At 35.8% G+C, this 22,496-nt stretch overlaps 1 pseudogene; it reads right to left on the reverse strand.

The window, feature by feature from the left end:
* LOC132095427 (MAM and LDL-receptor class A domain-containing protein 1-like) overlaps positions 1-22,496 on the reverse strand; it is a 33,610-nt pseudogene that overhangs the window by 418 nt on the left and 10,696 nt on the right.

Raw genomic sequence — 22,496 nt, forward strand, 5'->3', positions numbered from 1 at the left:
TTTTTACTGTAATATTCACACCATACTTTTGAATGATAGTGTATACTTACCACGATTGGTTGTTTGCATCTATTGCCAAGCATTAAATTGTTAATACAAATTATTAATTTCACTTGCAAGTCAAATTATCAGCTGTTCAAAAAGCAATTACATTAAAAAGAGAGATACAAGTTAAAAGGTGTGGTATCACGGGAGAGTGGCATTCCAGTAGAAAGTCACGTACACCTAGGATGGCTTGAGGGAGAGGAAATCATGGGGTACTTTTCATTTCTGGGCGAACTATCCCTTTAAAGTTTTTTTCCTTGATCTTTAGAATTTCCACACATTCTGATACAGCCAGATGAATACATTTAAAGACAATCAATTTCTAGCGGACAGAGTAACTGAGTGCATAAAAAGAATATAATAAACAGTAAATAAAAAAATTATCTGACCCCTTCAGATAAGAAAGTGAGATGAATGAATGTGTTTATTTTACCAGAGCAGCTGGACTTGTCAGAGTTAAAAGGAGGGCAGTCAACAATATTGTCACATCCACTCTGATAGGATACACAGTCTGCTGTTGCCTCACACGCTAGTTCTCCATCTTCACATATCTTAACAGCTAAAGAGACAGAGAATTTCACCTGTTTGTTTTACAGCTATGATTTACTACAATGTATAGTAAACATATTTGTGCTTGGGTCTTACGGCATCCATATTCGTCTTCTCCACCTGGGCAGTCTTGAACTGTATCGCAGAGCAGCAGCGCTTCATGCAGCGGTATTCTCCCGTCTCACACACTGTTTGAGGAGGAATAGTGCCAGGTCCCACACTCGCACACATCTCCTCATCCGAGCTGTCCAGACAGTCCTCCTCACCATCACAGTGCCAGCTCAGTGGTATACACTCAAACAGATACAAACACTGGAAGTGCTCCTTGTGGCATGTTTGTGGGATGGTGGTCACTGGACCTGAACATACACAGAAACAAAATGGTAAACTCAGTTTCAATTCAGGAAGGGAAAGAATCAGAAGCAATCAGTGATTCTGTACCTCCAACAAGACATAGTCTTGTGAAAGATGTCATCCACAGCAATGTCAGTCCACTGGTCTGCTCCCACTTCTGCCTGAATGATCACTCTGAAGGGTGATGCATTCGATAAGATAACATTAGCATAATGCCAGCTGTCTCCGTGGTTCCCACATGTTGCCCACATTAGCAGAGGTGTTCCACTGAGGCCTACGGTATACACCTGCAATATAGTTTCCAGAATTAATTTAGCAGTGTTCAAGAGGTGATTTAAAGGGGACATTGGATGCAAAATTCCCTTTGACTTGGTGTTTGCATATAAATTAATATGTCTAAGCACACACAACCACCCTACAATGACAAAAATTCTTTCACTTCTTTTTTTTTTATCCCCCTAAAGAAACATCAGCTTGCGGAAAATGGGCATCTGATGTCCCCTTTAAAGATCAGTGTTCTCAATATAAATTAAAAGCAGTGGAAGGAATTTCATTGAACTCCTGCACAGTTGGCTGCAAAACTTTAAAATGTATTTTTTATTACTCATATTATTACTCACATTTACTTTATAACTGATATCTAGCAGACTGCAAAGTTCCAATATGCTAATTTTTGTGAGTAAAATACTGTCACATGATGCAAAGAGAAGAGGTGAATTCTCACTGTGGTTCATATTTTTTTATAATGTTAAAAAAATGTCTGTTTCCAATAAATTCTGTTCTCTTGAACAACCTAGATGCCTCACTTTTCACAAAAAAAAAATAAAGCTGCACAACTGTTTTTAACACCGATAATTATATAAAAAAAAGTTTTTTTTGAACACCGTATCAGCATATAAGAATGATTTCTGAAAGATCTTGTGACACTGAAGACTAATTAAAAACAAAAACAGCTACTGTAAATTGAAATAATATTTCACAATATTAAAATTTTACTGTATTTTGATTAAATAAATGCAGCCTTGGTAAGCATTAGAAACTTTTCCAAAAACATTAACTTTTGAATGTTATGGTTATAACTTATGTAATAGATCTGTGCGATTGATTTGTATTAAAGTACTTTATTATCTCACCTTCAGTGTACCCATGTGACGTGAGCCGTACATGTGGAACCAAAAGCGCAGATGACATCACAGGAAACTCCAGCTGGCTTATTAATCTGGCGATATCTCCTTCTCTCTGAGCACCGGAGCTCACATACAGGTAGCCCCCTCCTCCACCTGAAAGATAAACCAAATGTCATCTTCACAGCATTGGATATTGCCTGCTAAAACACATTAGCATGCTACGTTTTTACATAAAAATGACTCAGGAGTTAAAAAATGTAATCTTTTGCAGGCTTAAAAAAACTATAACATAAAATCTATGATATGCTTTAACAAAAAAGACTGGGTGAATTTACATTTTGCATAGACTTCAATACTTTTACAGCACTACACCCCTACAAATATTAGAAACGATTTATTTTCTTGTCCAAAATTAGATTATAGTGTTATGGTAGAGATCGTAACAACAAACATTACTAGATTTCACTGCATGACTCCTCCACCACTTTACTCAAAAAGACATGTGCAGTAATTTCCTTGACTCTTTGTTTGCCATGAAAAATCAATAGTAGGTTCCGTAAATCGATCACCTTTTAGAGGGCAGACTCGTTTTCACAATTAAAGTAATGAACACTAAACACTTTAACTGAGAGACGTTGAACTTTCAGCAGAACAGGACATGAGTACATGAGGGGCAGAAATCCAGATCTTAATTAAACCCATTGATGAAGTAACCGGAAAATGGCTTTTGGTGATGGATTTTTCTGAGCTTCAACCCTTTGGTTTTTAAATCATGCAACAAATCATTAGATGATTCAGACGGCTGGCTTCAATTTTAGAGAAACTGCATCCCATATTCATGCTATTTTGAAAAACTGCTATTTTGTCTACAGATATTTACATAAAGTAGAAGGGTTTGGACTTAGATTCATATGTGGGTGTCTGGATTCAGAGCCTGTCTGTTTCGCTGTTAAAGGGGGGTAAGAAGAGTCACTGTCCAGGCAATACAGTCTGTGTGATCCACAGGGACTGTCAAATCTCAGCCATTATGACACATAATAAAATTAACATTTAGCTTTTAGCACTAAGTAATGCACATATTCCTATTACTTAAAGCAAACTAAAGATTTCATATGTTACTTCTGGTGAATATATGAGTGTTTAATATTCATATTTATATTACCCAGGTGATTCAAGGTCATTGTGAAGTTTAGGTAATACTAACTGGGGCTGTGGTCAGCTGATGGTCCTGGCCCATTAAGTATTCTTCCACAGCCTATCTCCCAATCAAAGTCATCGAGAGGATCCTGAGACAGCTGACAGCTCTCCTGCCAATCGTCGCTGGGCAAATCAAAATGACAAGCTCCTGGAACATTCACTGATAGACCACATGAACAGATGAGACATTAGCTCCATAGATATTGTATTAATATCTATTTTGTATTTGCATTGCATCTATATTGTATTAACAGTCAAGAATTTCAAGGTTAGGGCAGATGTACTTACTGCAGTCTATCTCATCAGACTCATCAGAGCAGTCAGCTTTACCATCACACTCCAGATGACTTTCTATACAGTCTCCATTGTTACACACAAAATCTGTAACAGCAGGGCATGACCCAGGATGCACAGCTCCTGAAATACAAGAAACACTTTCAGTCTCACCGATCTGAAACCGCATCATTAAAAAAATTAAAGGTAACCGAATAACAAAAATGATCATCTAAAAATGAAAAGATGTGAAAGTATGATCATATTCAACATCATTGCTCAAAATAGCAATAAAACATCACCCATTCAGAGCTTTTTAGTATGAACAGCTTCAAACTCATTGAATGTAACAAGACTGCAAAGTAAGATCATTCAGGCTAAAATGTGTCCTGCTCAATTGTCAGAAATGTTGAGTTATAATGTCATGGGGGTGAAAAGCCTAGACATTTAGGAACAGAAATTCCTTCAAGCACATTTTCCCTCGAAGAAATGGGTTGTAAAAAATGGATTTCATTTCTCTGCTTCTCTTCACGGTTTGATAGAGCTCATTTATTTACACTACCACTTATACAAAGTTAAAAAGCCTATTATATTGCAGACAACTGTGAGTAACTCTAGTTCAGTTTATTTATATACATTACTGAACATTTCAAGACCAAAAATTAAAAACCAAAACTGCAAAAAGCGTCAGCTTTGATTAGAGATTGTTTCACAGCTGCTTTAGACACAAAGTTTCACCAAAGAGTATAGAAGTAACAAGAGGCGAAACTCCGTTGCAGTTTTGACAACAATCGCTAGATGGCGCTGCAATCGCGCTGCCGCCATTTTGGACTGAACCAACGGCTTTACCGTGCAGCATTAACATTGTCTGTAAGGCAAGGCAAGTTTATTTATATAGCACATTTCGTACACCATGGTAATTCAAAGTGCTTTACATAAAAGAAAGTAAAATAATCATGAAGAAAAATAATAACAAAAATAAAACAAGCAGTTTTAAAACTTTTAAAATGATTAAAACATTTAAAAACAGTTAGAAAATGATTTTTATTGTAATTCAAGAATGCTTTGGAATATAGACTTACTGTATGGTTGGTCTCGTTTTAAAGAAGACATTTGCTAGGTTATTGTTGAAGTGAAATAAATTATGAAAAGTGAAACAGAAAAAAAGTTATATAAGTTTGAGTTTATTAAAATATACAAATTAAAAAATATAATTATTTATATTCTATATATATAAAAAATATATATATATTACAAAATATATTTTACTCTATAACTGCAAGAAAATGAAAGCAAAAAATCTGAACAAGTTGTGTTTCACATTTTAGAGACATGGGATGTCTGCTATAGAGATATTAAAAACTAGAAACTACTATTTAATTCCCTCAACCGCTTTTGAATTGGAACCGGTATCATTCAATTCTATGACAGCTGTGTTGCGTTCAGTCCAAGATGGCGGAGCTGCAGCTCTGCGCATGGGTGCGTTTGTTGCTATGGAACGTTCTATTGAGTTTCGCCTCTTGTTACTTCTATACTCTTTGGTTTCACTAAACGATCCAAAAGCTCAAGTGTAATTACTGTGATTTAGATGCACCAGTATGCAAATTAAATATGACATTTTCCATGTCAAGTCTGAGAACCAAAAGACGAACTTATTCTGACTTTCATGTTGTTCCCCGATGGCTTGTCAAAATTAGCAAACCAATTCTCATCCAATTAGATGGTGGCACTGCTTTCCATCAGGCACTGCTGAGCACAACCCTCAGAGCCCTGAGCTGGTCAAGCTTATACATGAACGTTAAGCAAAAGAGACTTCTGGGAAATACATGTGGAGATGAACTGTTGCTTCCCTCTGAGCATCACTGCTGGAACTAGTCAAACTCTCCTGCAGCTTTCACTTGTTCATAGAGCTTACATTAGATTTCAAATTTAAGCTATATTTAAAGCTTAAACTTGATTTAAAGCTATATTAAAATCAAATGATATATTTTTAAAGCTATATTAACAATAAGAAATGGAAATCAATTGCCCTGAATGAAAGAAAGAACACTTACGTGGTGCACAGTCAGTGAACTGCAGGTCGTCCAGAGCCGCTCCACCACTCACATCTTGTGTTCGAACTGCTTCAAATATGAGAATAAAGTCCCTCAGGCTCTTCAGAGATACCTCCGCTCTTCTCCATTCCCTTTGCATCTGCCGCTCTGTCCACACCTCCCTTAGCTCATTTTCTGTCTACACATCACATATGCAGAAATGGCAAAAAACATATAGCTTTTGCTAATTCATTTATACATGGTTATTATAAATATTAGGGGTGTAACGGTCCACTTATTTGTACCAAACATTTTCGGTACGGGTTTTTCGGTTCGGTACGCATGTGTGCTGCACGAGCAGAACTTTGTTGCAAACGTCCAGTTTTGTATATTGTTACTTTTGATTAGGAAACAAAACCTCATCTTTCAAATTAGGTTCTTTTTTTCCCAGAAAATTCAAACGATAAATGCCGTTTTGGTGGTCTTTGATGTGGTGCAATAGATCGCTGTATAAACGCCTTCGGTCAAACAGCAGCACGATCATCTCTCCCAGTCTCTACCACTAGTTTTAATGTTAAATAAACATGAATGAACATCTCATGCCTCATGTAATCATTCAATCAACTTTTCAAACATGGAAAGATGGCAATAAAACAGCTTGTAAACAAAATGTCACATAGCATTTCATTTAGGCTACCTCAGGCAGTCCCCAGCATCCACAGATCATCAGTGCAATATAAATGAAGTCTAGAGAAGAGCATTTCCCGAAATATTAGATTATATACTCATTATATTTGACTTTACATGATAGCAAAGTATTCATTATTTAATGTTTAAATAAATCTGTTATAAAACGAATTATGAGAGGCACTGTGTAAATAATCATGTTTCAACAACATATAAAATTTTTATAATTCTGAAGTTAATTTAAAAACTACATTATATGCAAATTTACATGATTGCATACATTTTGTATTTTTTAAGTTAAGTGTGGCTTGTTATACTAATAATTTTTTTTATAATAATTTAAGTCTGGGCTCTGTTGTTAAATGTAACCTTATGCCTTTAAGTTTAGATCTGAAGTAGATTTTTATCCCTAAGGAAATTTTAATTACGTTTGTTTCAAGAAAGAGCAATTTATTTAGTAAACCACTGCTTAATATATATTTATAGTTTCCTCCCCTGCTGTACCGAAACTACCAAACTGTGATTTTAAAAACCGTCATGTTTGTGTACCGTTACACCTCTAATACATATACATATATATATATATATATATATATATATATATATATATATATATATATATATATATATATATATACATATACATATATATATATATATATACATATATATATATATATATATATATATACATATACATATATATATATATATATATATATATATATATATATATATATATATATATATATATATATATATGTATATATATATATATATATATATATATATATATATATATATATACATACATATATATATATATATATATATATATATTATGTATGAGACCTAATAATCTTTAGTCAAAAATCACCACAGCAAACAGAAAACGACAACAATCCAATGATCCAACCAATTCCCACTGGACACTAGTTCAGTTTATGTCAACAGAGCTAAAGATCTCAACACCTTCCCTGATTTAAGCAATAATAATATATTTCAGTGGCACTTTAGGTTTGCTCAGCTTGGTAAGATCAAGTCATGTACCTTAACGAAGAGCCGGATGATTCCTGTGGCTTTCTCAGAAACATAGTACCAGAAGGTGAGTTTACATATGGCACTAGACTCCTTCCACACAGAACTTCTCATGTGAGCTTTATCACCCTTCAGTCCCACAGGAGTGGCTGCCAGATATACAAAGTGGCCTGAATAGAGAAAAACTGACATTAATAATACACATGTAATAGCTTTTATATCATCAACAAATTCCATCAGGGAACATACTTCCTCAGTGGTGCTCAAACATACATTCTGGGAGCATTAGTCAAGATTTAATTTCACAAACTTCACACACTTTTGTAAGTTGGCTGTGTCACTTTCAGAAGAACTCATTTCAGCAGTATTGGAAAAAAAATAATAAAAAAAAAGATGTCTGCATGACCTCACCCTTAAAGTATAATAGTGCAAACTCCACCTCTTCCATTGATTAGGAAAATAAAGCAAGGATATTCATTGAAAACAGTACACTAAACAGGCAAGTTTAGTAATGTAGTATTTTTAATGTAACATATAATTTTGGATCCACTAATCCTATTCTTCCATAAAACCAAATTAAAGTCTAGTTATTCTTTAAATTACAAACAGATGTACTCAAACAGGGAATATGCTAAATTGAAATCGTGCATGCTATTGAAGTCAGAAATAATAGAAACATAGGACTGCCAATTGGCGATCTATAGGTCTCTGCTAGAACATCTGAACATGGCTTTCCCACTTACTTCATCTTTCACAGGACTCATCTTTTTTGGGACTCGTACAGCTCTGTTGATGTTAGAGAACCTTGCTTATGGAAGGATATACACAGAATCACAAGCTCCCAGATACTTTATTAATAAAGATATCTTGCTGAGATAAAGTGAAGCAGAGCACCAAATCAATAAAGGAGGCTACACCGAAGAGACGGGGCCTTGAAATCATAAAACCATGTCTAAGACTGGTAAGACTTCATAGTTTGCAGGAGAAATTTTCATGTTTATTCCACCAGACTAGGTGTATTATATAAAAAAGGAAGCAAGTTTAGGAGGAGCCTGGTCAGTCCTGTCTAATATTATCATATATAGCAGTCACTGAGTCACTTCAGTGACTATTTTTCTGCCATCTCTCCTCCCTTTTCTATTCTTTCTCATTTTAGCCAATAACCTACAATTATCAGGGGTTTTAGCTTGGATTTTGAGCCAAGCAGAGGTCAGCAAACCCTGCTCATTTATCATTATTCATTGTGACTGGATAGGCAGGCGAACTCGTGAAATGTATAAAGTAAAGGGCCATATGTTAAAGAATAAATATTTACTTGCTAAATGATTGATACAGTAGTTAGTTCAAGTATCACACCATTCCCACAACTTCAGATGATGAGCAAACATTTCCACAGAAATTAATTCTCTTATTTCAAACATCTAAGTAGCATGTGAAGGATGTACTGCAATTACAATTATGAATGCTTCTGTTATTTAAGTAGTGTATAACACTGTAATTACACTGGATTAAAAAGGGTATAGTGTTTGCTTTCTATCTGTTTAAGTCGTGTCAATGTACTGTAGACACGCTATTTGCAATGTGTTTCTTATGTGGGTGTGAACGTTAGGCCTCCGCAAGAAATCCATGCCTTTTTGTTGTAAATAAATAAATAAATAAATGAATGCATTTAGCAGATGCTTTTATCCAAAGCGACTTACATTGCATTCAGGCTAACAATTTTCTACAATTATGTGTTCCCTGGGATTCGAACCCCCAACCTTGCACTTGCTATTGCACTGCGTTACCAGTTGAGCTACAGGAACACTGTAAATATGCAGTGGTATACAGCAAAGTCTTACCTCTTTCATTTTTAAGTGTGTGATCATGAGGAGGTCTGATCATATGAATGGAGCCGACACCATGAGCCCAACTAAAGGTGTCTGCCAGGCTGCTTTTCCAACCACAGTGGCCATGTTCAAATGAGCAGGACGTCCCACAATCTAATTCATCAGTTCCATCTCCACAGTCATCAGTGAAGTCACATTTCTGCTCCTGTTTGTAGCAATTGCCATTGGTACACTGTAGAGAACCTGGAGGACAGGATCCTGTGAACACACACACATAGATACATATTTTAATGCATAGAAACAGATGATATTTTCAAATGTAAATTATTCCTGTGATGCAAATCTGAATTTTCAACAGCCATTACTCCAGTCTTCATTGTCAAGTGATTCTTTAGAAAAAACATTCTTATTATCAATGTTACAAAATAGCTCTGCTGCTTTATAATTTTGTGGAAACAGTGTGATGGCAGCATTTAATTGAAACATAAATGATTTCTATCACTTTTGATTAATTGAATATATCTTTGCTGATTAAAAGTATTAATTTCTTAAATCTTAACTCAAGCTTTTGAACAGATTGCTTATACTTTATTTTTTACTATAATAACATTTTATTATGCACTTAAGTTATAATTAGCATTATAGCACTATAAATCTATGAACTCTAATGCATAGCAATTAATTCTGCCTGCAAGGTTTCGAGGAATAGATAATTTTCTACAGTTTCCCTACACAGCTTTTTTTCTGTCCTTATTGTAACATGCTATTAAAAAAACACTTGTCAGTAGTGAAGCTCATAGATTGACTATGTATTTGTGAAGCATTGTTACATAGTTACCTTTACACTGATAGCACTGCATGTATATACAGCACCATTAGTACAACTGTACCTGGAAGTAACCGGGGAGTGGGGTCTGTCTCAAATCTGCTGCTGAGAACACAGTCTGATGAGAATGTGATGTCATCCAGGCAGATGTGGACTCTGGTATTACTGCCCACCTTGCCTTCAAACATAATGCGGAAGTTGTCAGTAGATGAGATGAGAGAGGCAGTTCCCGTCTGCTCCATTAGTTGCCTTGATTACCATTAAGGTTGAGTAAGAGTGAGTGGTTGGAGTTTGTAGACATGTACACATTCAGAGTGTCAATGCCGTCACCAAAAGACCATTTTGGAAATCAGACAAAAAGAAAGAATACTTCATCAATAATATCACAGGAGCAAGAGTGCTATTACGCAAATATACCACAATCACAGCAGTGTTGATGTTTAGAACAACAATACGATAACTAGTTTAATATTATTTAATCAACATTTTGGCGATTTCTCCAGTTTCTCTGAATCTTTTGATGATGTTATGCACTGTAGATGATGAGATTTGCAAAGCCTTTGCAATTTGACGTTGAGGAACATTGTTTTTAAAGTTTTCCACAATTTTTTTACGCAGTCTTTCACAGATTGGAGAGCCTCTGCCCATCTTTACTTCTGAGAGACTCTGCTTCTCTAAGACAAAGCTTTTATAGCTAATCATGTTACAGACCTGATATCAATTAACTTAATTAATCACTAGATGTTCTCCCAGCTGAATCTTTTCAAAACTGCTTGCTTTTTTAGCCATTTGTTGCCCCCGTGCCAACTTTTTTGAGACCTGTAGCAGGCATTAAATTTTAAATGAGCTAATTAAGTGGATAAAAGTGTAAAATTTCTCAGTTTAAACATTTGCTACGTTATCTATGTTCTATTGTGAATAAAATATTGGCTCATGTGATTTGAAATTCCTTTAGTTTTAATTTTATTAAAATTTAAAAAACGTCCCAACTTTTCCGGAATTCGGGTTGTAGTCATAGACTGGTAGTTGCTCACCATAGGGTTTTTTTTAAGTCAAAATATTTTGGTATTGTGACAACACTACTTACAAAGTTATACTATTTATTAGGGATGTCCAGATCCGATCACGTGATCGGAAATCGGGCCCGATCACGTGGTTTCATACTCGATCGGAATCGGACGTTACCTCCCGATCAGGACTCGGATATATATATATATATTCTCATTAATTTTTAACACATCTTTTGTTATGCGGTGGCACAGAGTTAGACCCTTTTGACAAGATATGCATGCTTTTAAACTGCAGTAAACATCTTAATTTGCTCCACAGTACTTTTACAGTACACATACATAGTCAATTGCACAAATCAAAGCACACATTTACTCAATGAGACATGTCAGGTTAAAAGAGTAATATAAAAAGATGTCACTCAAAATCAATTCATTCTCTTAAAAGAAAAGCAGCAAACAAGTATGTGTGTGAAACACTAAAGGAGAAAAATATACGTAGAGATTGTGAATTGAGAGCTGCTGCACTAAGGTCCCTGATAGTACACAGCTAAAGGGCAGTTAGCAGTAAAGGGTGTCATGAAGTATCTAACACAATGATGAGAACTTGTAAGAGTGTTTATATATAATAAGTGTTGATAAATATTAATGATGCAAGGGCCAGATGGAGGAAAAGTCATAATATTTCTGAGCAAGCATCATCAGTCCAAAAATCAGCTTGACACTTAACATTTTTCTGCACATTTCAGGAATACTATACACACGTAAATCTTTTGCACATAATATACATGTACATACATGGAACACACTATACTACTTATATTTATATTTATATACACATACACTTATTTATCCAAACACACATACTTAGCGTACAGTTACCATTTTTCCACATAATATACCTGTACATACATAAATGCTCTTTTTAATATACCTGCCATACATTGTCAATTTGTATATTGTCAATCCTTACCCACCTATTTGTATTTTTTTGTATTTTTTATTCCTTATTGTGTTTTTTGTTCTGTCGCTGTTATGTTGCACTGCGGAGCTCTGTCACGAAAACAAATTCCTCGTATGTGTGAACATACCTGGCAATAAAGCTCATTCTGATTCTGATTCTTCTGATTCACACACAGTTCTTTGTTCATCTTTATGAAATGTAAATAAATGTTTTTTTTTTTTTTATCTTATAAAATTGTTTACCTGTTTGACAGATTATGGTTCAAAAGTTTGGGGTCGTTTTTTTTTTTTTTTTTTTTTTTTAAGAAGTCCCTATGTTCATCAAGGCTGCATGAATTTGAAAAAAAAATACAGTAAAAACTACAATATTGTGAAAATTTTATTTTTTTTAGCTTTATTCCAAGGATAGGAGGTTTTCTATTCTATAAAAAGAACAGGATTTATTTAAACATTTTGGCAACATTATAAATGTCTTTATTGTCATTTTTAATAAGTAATGCATCTTTGCTAAAAAAAAAATAAAATAATTTTCTTAAAAACAAATCTTTCTGGTCTCAAACATTTGAACACTAATGTAGCGGAGTCTGACGGTACCTGTTGGTGTATTTTTTGCTTCTCAAAAAATATATTTTCAAATATATTTTCAGTTATTTACTTTTTGAAAAAGCATTTTTTAGTCCTCATAAAACAGAGACACTGACCTGGATGTTATGACGGATTCCTATGAAGACCTCACCCCGCCCCCAGCGGTTACCTTGGTTACCATTTTGGGACCAAACTTCATGAGTGACAGCACCTGATTTGATAAAGACCTGCAGATGCAATTTTGAGACTGTTTTGACAAACTGCAAATTGTTCTCTAGAAACCAACCATTTTAGACTTTAAACACAATGAAAGACAAAATGAAGCATGAAATGTATTCGGTCACATTGATAAGATGTTTTGATGTTTTCTAGGCATGGGTTACCAGTGCAGCAAATGAATAACAATTATATTCATAATTTCTAGATAACTGCACCTGCAACGTTGCAACATTAAAGCCACTCATGTGATACCAGAACACAAGGGTGCACTGGGGTCCTGTTATTTTAATGGGAGCAGTCAAGAGATCAGTGGTGTGACCATATCCTCCATTGGAGCTGTCCGCAAATATATACCAACCCTCTGATGAACCACTGCAAAACAAGCACGTGTACAGATGAGTAAACATAGTAAAGCAAAAAACACCCCAAAATGTAATGCAAACCTGACCATGCTTTTATAAACAAAAGCACAAACACGTTCTAATAAATGATGCAGTTTATTGCTCACAGTGTGTGGTCATTAGCAGGTCTGTGGTTCTCTTCTCCTTGGTGAATACTCTCTCCTTGTCCTGTCTGCCAGCGAAAGGCATGAGGAGGAACAGGAGTGGCTGGGACACTTAAATACCATCCACAGAGAGCATCACCTTCAAAATCACAATACTCCTTCACTGAGGACAGAGAAAACAGTAGGATGGATAGATAGATTGGGGTGGGTTATAACGTAAATACATTAAATTACAATTTAAAATAACAATTTAATCCTGTGATGGCAAATCAAAATTTTTAGCATCATTACTCCAGTCACTTAATCATTCAGAAATCATTTTAATATGCTGATTTCCTGCTCAGAAAAACATTTTTCATTATTATCAATCAGGATTCTTCAATGAATAGAAAGCAATTATTTGAAATAAAAATCCATTGCAAAATTATAAGTGTGTTTACTGTCAAATTTGATCGGTTTAATCCATTCATGCAAAATTTAAGTATTAATTTCTATCCAAAACAACAACTTATGAACAGTTGGTAGACAGATAAACGAGATGCCTACCACAATACTCTTCATCTGAGCTATCGGAGCAGTCTGGTGTGAAGTTACACACTTGACTGAGGCTCACACACTCTCTTGTAGTTGAGCACACAAACTGGTCAGAAGGGCAGCTGTGAGGGGGTGCTGCAGACAAGGTGGGGATGGGGCAAAGGTGCTGGGCTCCTTTGAGGGCAATTCACCTACAGTATACAAAGATATAGACACATAATTACATTAAATCCAAGAATTCTAGCTTAAGGGCATCCTGAAACAGGCAACTGCATCCAAATTGACACTACTAGTCCTAATAAGAATGTAATTTTAAGTTTATTTTCATTTTTTTCTGTTTTTAACCTGAAACTAATTGCATGCAATTTTTACTTCACCATCATATGGCTGACAGCCAAGGAAAGACAGATCGTCTATGGCAATATCTCCTCTGAAGTCATCACCAACAGTCCCCTTCACTAAAATCTGTAGCAGCAAGAAGAAAGAAGAGTATATCTTTATTTTGCAGCTTGCAGAAGTTCAAATTATGCATTGCTTATTCAAGGGTGTGCATTTATTACATGGACTGAGTAAAAACATAAGTGTCTAAAATGCATGCGCATCACTGATCTCTAAATAGTACCATTGAATGATATATAAAAGTTTAACTTAACACTGTTAAAATGTATGAAACTGGTTTGCTGAAATAACAACAATCTTAACAACTGCACTAAAATAAGAGCACGATGCGTATGAACTTGCGTTCGTTACTATTGCAACAGACTACAGGTATGACCTTTCACAATCATCACTGGCCGGTAAAAATAAAAGTTTCTTGATTTCTTTATTTTAAAATAATCTGGGAATAAAGGGGAGGAAAAAGTCTATGCTTTGCAATGTAGTAAAGAAAATCACATTTTCATGAAAATTTAAATGGCAGATAGCAGACACATTAGCATATTCTGGTGTCATTTATCAACTGCATGACAGATAATTATATGTAACAATAATTGTCTTGTCATGCTTTATAAATTAAAACAATACCAGTACATCCTTTTCATTTCCTTTCTCATGCTCTGATGATATGAAATAATCAAATTTTCAAAAATTATTAGTAACGGTTACGAGTTAAGTCACTTCTGTATTGGCTTCATAAGAGAGAGCGGGAGGTTGCCGCTTGGATATTACATATAATTTAGTAAAACAAAGTGCTACACTTTTTTATTGCTTTATAGATTAGTTTTTATGTTGTACAACATTTGGAACTGCTTTTTAACACTTAATTATAAGCACCACAAATTTAAATTGTCATGTTATAGGAACTACTGAACAGACATTTAGAAGTTGATTTTAAAATGCAAAGTATTTAAAATTAAAATAAAGCTATGCAAACACTTTCATTTTTACAATACTATACGTGTGTCTCATTAAGAAATGAAAACCTAATGGGGGAAGTCGTGGTCTAAAGGTTAGAGAGTCGGACTCGCAATCGAAGGGTTGTGAGTTCGAGTCTCGGGCCGGCAGGAATTGTGGGTGGGGGGAGTGCATGTACAGTGCCGCAGCATAAATGGCTGCCCACTGCTCTGGGTGTGTGTTCACAGTGTGTGTGTGTGTGTGTGTGTTCACTGCTCTGTGTGTGTGCACTTTGGATGGGTTAAATGCAGAGCACGAATTCTGAGTATGGGTCACCATACTTGGCTGAATGTCACGTCACTAAAAGTTCTACACACACTTGTGGTCTTCATCCTCACTTGAACACTTGGGACAAATACAGGAAATACGTCATAGAAGTAGTCAAGTGCAAAGACTGCAAGTGTGGGTATTTGGCAAGGCTTCGGAAACCAATGGGTGATGTAACAGACACTACGTAAATGTTTTTATACAGTCGATGGGAGACGCAAACAGAGTCGAACCGTGCCATACCGTACTGAGCCAAGTCATACCACACCGTCGAAAAGCACCATTAGATAGTATTCTTAATTAAAACAGGTAGACACTTGGACCTGGAAACAGTATTACTTATGTCACAACTGAGGCAGATTGTGTTTCCCCTAATAAACTTTGCATTAACTCAGCTCTGAAAGCACTCAGCACTGAAATATAATTTTTTTCACCACCACATATTATTTCCAACACAAAAGTTTTGGGAATGCAAAGTTTCTCTGGGAAAAGCAACAGTTTTGAGAAAAAGCAAAGTCATTGAAATATAAATTTTCCTCACACCTAATGTTTATTTTTTTTAACCATCAGCATGTCTGGAAACACCGACGAGCAGACCATTGCACTACATACCAGGAATGACCAGAACTACATGTTATAGCTAATAATTTATGTTTTAATAAGCTTGAAACAGAATTTTAAATATTGCTAATACTGCACATCAGCATGCTATGTGGTTTCTGCTGAGTTACTATGATTGCTCAGTCTTTAGTGCATGCATTATCAACAGAGTAACAAGGATGGGCATTAATGGCACTTTTTGTGCCAAATGTAAAGCTGTAGCAGCCAGTTAATCAAAGGATTCAGCACACAAGGACACCACTGCACCTGTAGACTTCAGTACTCATAAATCTGATCAATTACTCACCTGAAAGTGGTGGGCGCTGTTGATCAGCAGTGTCTTCCTGTACCAGAAGTTGCCTTGGTCTCCATAGCGAATCCACAGCAAGTTCCCCCGGCCACTGTTACATGTGCGCATGTACACGGCCAAACTAAACGCATGCTGGCCAAACATGTGATAGTGGAATCTGAAAACACAGGATGGTTTGGATTCAGGACCTAAGCGAGGAGTTTGGAGAAAAGGCCGACTGATAAGAACGGCGGTGTCTTTGAACTTCTGTGGCTCTGAAGATTCGATAAAGAGGAAGTGGCCATCCGCACTGGCCCGTGTGTGGTCCTTCCATGGGCCCGTGTTGAAAGTGGGAGTGGGTCCTTGGATACGGGTCCAATCAAACATGTCCTCCTCATGTTTCTGAGTCCAGCTACACAGATCTTCCTCAAAGTCACACATTAGTTCTGGTGCTGATAGGAGAAGAAAAGATCACTGTAAACCGACTGCCAAAAGAAGAGACTGCTAACATCAAACAATATAAACGGTTTTGTAACCACCAATACTGACAGCAGTTTTCCTCATCTGTTCCATCTCCACAGTCATCGATCAGGTCACAGATCTGAAAATAGTCCACACATGCTTTGCTACGGCTACAGTGAAGGTGATTAGGAGTTGGGCACATCTCCACAGTCTCGGGCAATGAGCCGTTATGGAACATAAAATCATCTAGGGCGGAGACTCCTTCAAACACAGCCAGGCTCAGTTTAGCAACTGAGATGTGGAAAGGCCTGGTCTGTCTTCCAATCTGGATGGTTACAGGGTGCCACTGGTTACCTTGGTTGTAAAGTGTTTGCCAAAGTATAGTGATGCTGTCTGAGTCCTCTATCACCAGGTGCATTTCAGCAGCACCAACAGAATGGCCAGAATTATAGTGCCTGTAAGCAAAACAATCAACATTAATATTGAAATCTAAACACTGAATGTTAAATATATACTGTGAAGCAGTGAATAATGTTGTTTGTGATTTGGGTTTTTTTTTTTTTTTGCAAATATTAACATATATTTTAATTCATTTTTAATGAATGAATTTCACTAAGCAAGGTCAAAGTCTTACCAGAAGGTGATGACGCAATCTGAACTTGCTTGCTGGAATGTAGGACTGCGCAGTAAAGCCTGCTGGGAAAACCTGCTGCTCCTCTTGAAAACAAACATGAAGTGGCCTTGAAGGGGGAGAAAAAGATAGTAAAACAATAAAAGGTATTAACAGAAACCTGAACATGTACGATCATATTATACATTATGTTGTTTGTAAACTATTAGTAGATTATGATAAACATCAACAGATATTTAGCAACAGAACTATGAAAATCAGCATTACTTTTCTCAAAACTGAAATTACACTCCTGATTCTCACACAGTTTACACTCCTGATTTGTAGATAAACATTCAAACAAAAAAATTCACTGCTTATACAAACTAAGTAAAATGTGACCTGCACTTGTATTAGTAGAGTGGTCTTGGGGGGGTGTTTGGTCTAGATAATATATGGCGACTCCATTAGTTGAGCCTCTCACCCATTCAAATCCATCACCCTGGACAAGCTCTTACCAGCCACATGAATCAGACTCAAAATCACACTGTGCCGCTGTAAGTCAAATTAACATTATGAAATAATAGTGAAACAATAAATTAAAAGGATAAAACCGCCCTTCAAAATATTAACAAAACAGTTAACATTTCAGAGTATCTTAATTACTGTATGTTCGTAGAAAGAAAGAAAGCCATATCCAGTAGGTTTGTAACAACATGAAGGTGAGTAAATGATGAAAGACGAATTCATTTTTGGGTGAACTTTTTTTTTAACAAAAACCTATGCAGAATCTTTAATCTTTAAGCTGTTTTGATCTTTGAGTATCCAGTCTTTTGCAATGTGGAAGTAAACTATTTCTACAGTAAAAACAACTATGAATGACACCTGAAGCCTTGCACATTCAATTTACAAATGGCCATACACACGGTTACATTGATACTCACAACATTTGGACTCGTCCTCTCCATTTGGGCAATCTAAAGAAAAGTCACACACTTTCACCCCATCTACACAGACGTTTTCCCCACAGTAAAACTGAGATGGGGGGCATTGAGTTGGAAGAGGTGCCTTGATGTCAGTCTCTGGAGAAAACAATAAAGCCAAAATACATATTTTATAGAAAAGGTAAGCAAAGGGTCAAGATGGGAATCATAAAGTGAAGAGTGGCTAGATCTCCTTCCTGCATTATCACCTCTGTTAACGGTGTCATGTACTGTAGATCTGAACATGGGCACATTATTATGATTAATCGGACTGTCCAGGGTATGACTGAAATAAATCACAATAATGCAGTATCGTAACACACACACACAAACATTTATAACTAAACACATAAACCTCCCTTTAAAACACTGGGTCAAAGAAAATATACAATCAGCCTTGTTCTGTTCTGTGCAGGTTTGTATTTATGGTGGAAATTAAAGTATGATTATGTTTTCCTATAAACATTTAAGCATTTTTGTGACAAATGTGTAAGATAAAAGTTATTGACACTGCAAAGCTGTGTCAGCAATTAATTATATTATATATACTCGAATTAAAAATGCCAATGATGTCTCTCCCAATTTCAATTTTGGGCTGAACGGTAAATTAGAAATATGCTGAGGTTCTCTTCTGCTTGTCACAATGGTTCCTCTGATATCCCAATCCATCCAGCACAAGCTGTAAATGTATTAGACCTTATTTAAAGCTTTATATCCCTGCATATCTTGAGCTCTGTGCACCTCACAACCTTCAGTGAGCAAAGCAATCATATAACTTCATATTTTTGCCTTAACAAACAGCTACACTGCAAAATTCTTTTGTAAAATTATGGTTAAAAACATTTTTTTAACCATAAAAAATATGGTAACAACATTTTAGGTTTTATGGTTTTAACTTAAATTTACAGTTAAATACTGTAATTTCATTAACTGATATAATGTTAATATACCAACAATTACTGAAATCTGATATTTACCTTTGTAATACACTGATAACAACCAAATGCAGGGCGGTGATGAGAAAGTCACATGATGAACCAAAGTCCATCACAAGTAGGTATTAACAATCACACAAACACTAAACACCATCAATGTAACACACGTGAAACTGAATAAAATGCAATAAACATTAATTTAACAACATTAGGTGTAATATACAACCCCGATATACAAAACTGATAAGAAAAAACTAAGAACATACATAGTTATTGTTATAGTTATTAAGTTATTAAAAACATCCAATTTGAAATCTAACTCTGGGAATGTCAATTTACGGTTATTCACTGTAAATTATAGTCTTTTTCACTTCCAAAAACGGTATACTTATGTAAAATTACATGTAATATCCAATAGTTTTTCACCATAAATAGTAGGATAATTTACCATTAACCATTTTACAGGTTTTTACAGTAGCATTTTTTCAGTCTTTTACAGTTAAATTCAGTCATTTTTTACATTATGACCCAAATATGGCTAATGGAAGGAGGAGAATATTCATAAATTCTGGATAATGTCCTTGATAAATAGGAGCAAAGAAGGCTATGAAAATAAACCTGCATTGTTTATCTTTTCTTATGTGTTAGCTGTTTGTGCATGTATAAGATCTGCAAAGTTAAAAAGCTCAAAGTCTCCCACAAAAGGATTTTATAAAGGATCTAAAAGAGAAGACTGAATAAGACCTGCTGAAAATGCCCCCATCAAATTCTCCCTCACATACCTACATATAAATGTATATGCAAAGAAAGAAGGCATTATTTTGGTTTTGGGTTTTATAATAGTGTTGTTGCTGCCGTGTTGTGGAGATTATGTGTGTTTCGGATTCTATGTCAGTGGCGCCCCCAGAAAATGTTAACAGGGGTGGCCAAATGAGGCCACAGTAAATTTTGGGGGTGGCACATTAAAATAAAGAAAAAAAAATTAAGGGTTTGCAATATAGACAAAAAGTTATATCTCTGTGAGTTCTAGGATTTTATCGATAACGATAATTTTTACTATTTTGCTGAGTGTTATTGTGCTGATATCTTATTTTTAATTGTGCTGACACCTGAGTTTTTTTTTTTTTTACCTTTACACCATTGTTTCTAAAAGTGGGCACCATATTTTAGGTCAAATACTTGCATTTGGGCTGTTACCAAGCAAATGCAATCAGTATCAACAAAATTGATCTTTGCAATGCAGATAAAACAGAAGCTGCATCTGAAGTGCCATTTAGATGTTTTTACACACTGTTTAATGCAGCTCCGTGGAACATGGAATACTTTAACCTGCAGTTACAAATGAATAAATAATGTTTGATATTTTAAAGATAAAACATTGAAAACTGATGTTTGAAATTATTTAAAAAATGAAAAGGTTCCATAAAATGTGAAATTAAAACCGCCAATAGGTGGCAGCGAGTCACTGTTAATAAGTGAGTCATTGCGATTGAACCGAATCATTTAAACAGTTGATTCATTCAGGAACGAAACACTTTAATGTTGCTCAGACAGGGCCGGCCCTGACCAATTTGCTGCCCTAGGCAAGATTTTACCTGGCGCCCCATGCATCACAGCCCATTTCACCCTGTCATTGTGTTCATGATTTAGCATATATATATATATATATATATATATATATATATATATATATGTATACACACACACACACACACACACACACACATATTACAGCAGAACTGTTTCCAACACTCATAATAAATCATCATATTAGAATGATTTCTAAAGTAATGTTTCCAAACTTTTGGCCTGTACTGTATCACCTGCACAACTGTAGAGTAAAACATTAATAAAAAAGTGATAATAAAAAATGCGTCTTAAAACTGACATGATTGTACAAAATCACAGTCTGGGGACTCAGAACTCAGAACAACTGCTAACATTAAGTTTAAGGTAAAAATAACTGCCATGAAATTATAGTATCTTACTCCTATGCAATAAATTGTTCTTTCACTACATCTCTTTACCTCTGTCTTTATCCTCTTCTCTTCTTTTTGGCACTGTATCTATCGCAGACTATGCTCATTTATAATGTGTCATGTAAATTCGGCCTTCCGTCACAATCAGGAAACTATCACCGTGTCTAGAACTGGCGCGAGCTGCCAGGCCCGTTTCTACGAGCTGTGTGTTAACAAAAGCAGTGCTGTCTACATTGGATGCGGCGTCGGGCACGCTACAGAACAAATTACCAACAACTGATCACGCGCGCTCTGTTTTCTGATGCACTTCAAGCACTCGATGGGCGGGGGAAGATTGAAGAGCCGGACTTTTTTTTTTTTTTTTTTTTGCTTTATTTGGTAGTATTTCGAATTAATGGTTTTTAAATAGTAGCCTATTATAAAAAAAATATATGTAAAAAAAAAAAAAAAATTCACTCGTTCACTCATTCTGGCACCCCTATGGATGAGTGGCGCCCTTAGCATTTGCCTATACCGCCTATGCCGCGGGCCGGCCCTGTGCTCAGAGACGCAAAACTGTGGCTGCAGCAGGTGCTGCACTTTTTTTTCACTTCTTAAACTATTGTGAATTTACATTCTGCATTTAAATTAATAGGACCCACTGTAAATAATCCTAGGGGTGGCCGCAGGGGTAGCCAGAGTTTATACAGGGGTGGCCGTGGACATCCCTGGCCACCCCTTGGGGGCGCCCCTGTTCTATGTGAAAGCAAAAGCACTTTATTTGGGTGGATGCAATTAGGAATCAGTGGGTATGATTTATTTACAACACTGTTCCAGAAGAGAATAACCCAAATGTTCATGTCTGTGCAGCTCATTTGTGGGGGACGGTTTCCTAACCCTGGGACAGTACAAGGCCGGCTGTGCACAAAAATGGTGTTTCTAAAAGAAATGATTTCAGTAAATTTTCAAATAATGATTTCAGAAATGTGATTTTTAAGGTGAACGATCCCTTTTTGGATTTAGACAGTCTTATTGGATAAACATGGCTCCCTGAGACTGTGCAGACTGATCTGCTAAAAAAAGGCACCCATGAAAAGATATTAGTGTTCACCCACCTACTGCTGCCACACATCCTCTGCTGAAGGACACATCATCAATTGCTACAACTTCATTTGGGTCTCTGCTGTTGAATATCAATCCTCTAATCACAACCTGTATATTCACGGTGA

The sequence above is a fragment of the Carassius carassius genome, chromosome 2 (genome assembly GCF_963082965.1).
Source record: "Carassius carassius chromosome 2, fCarCar2.1, whole genome shotgun sequence".
Lineage (NCBI taxonomy): Eukaryota > Metazoa > Chordata > Actinopteri > Cypriniformes > Cyprinidae > Carassius > Carassius carassius.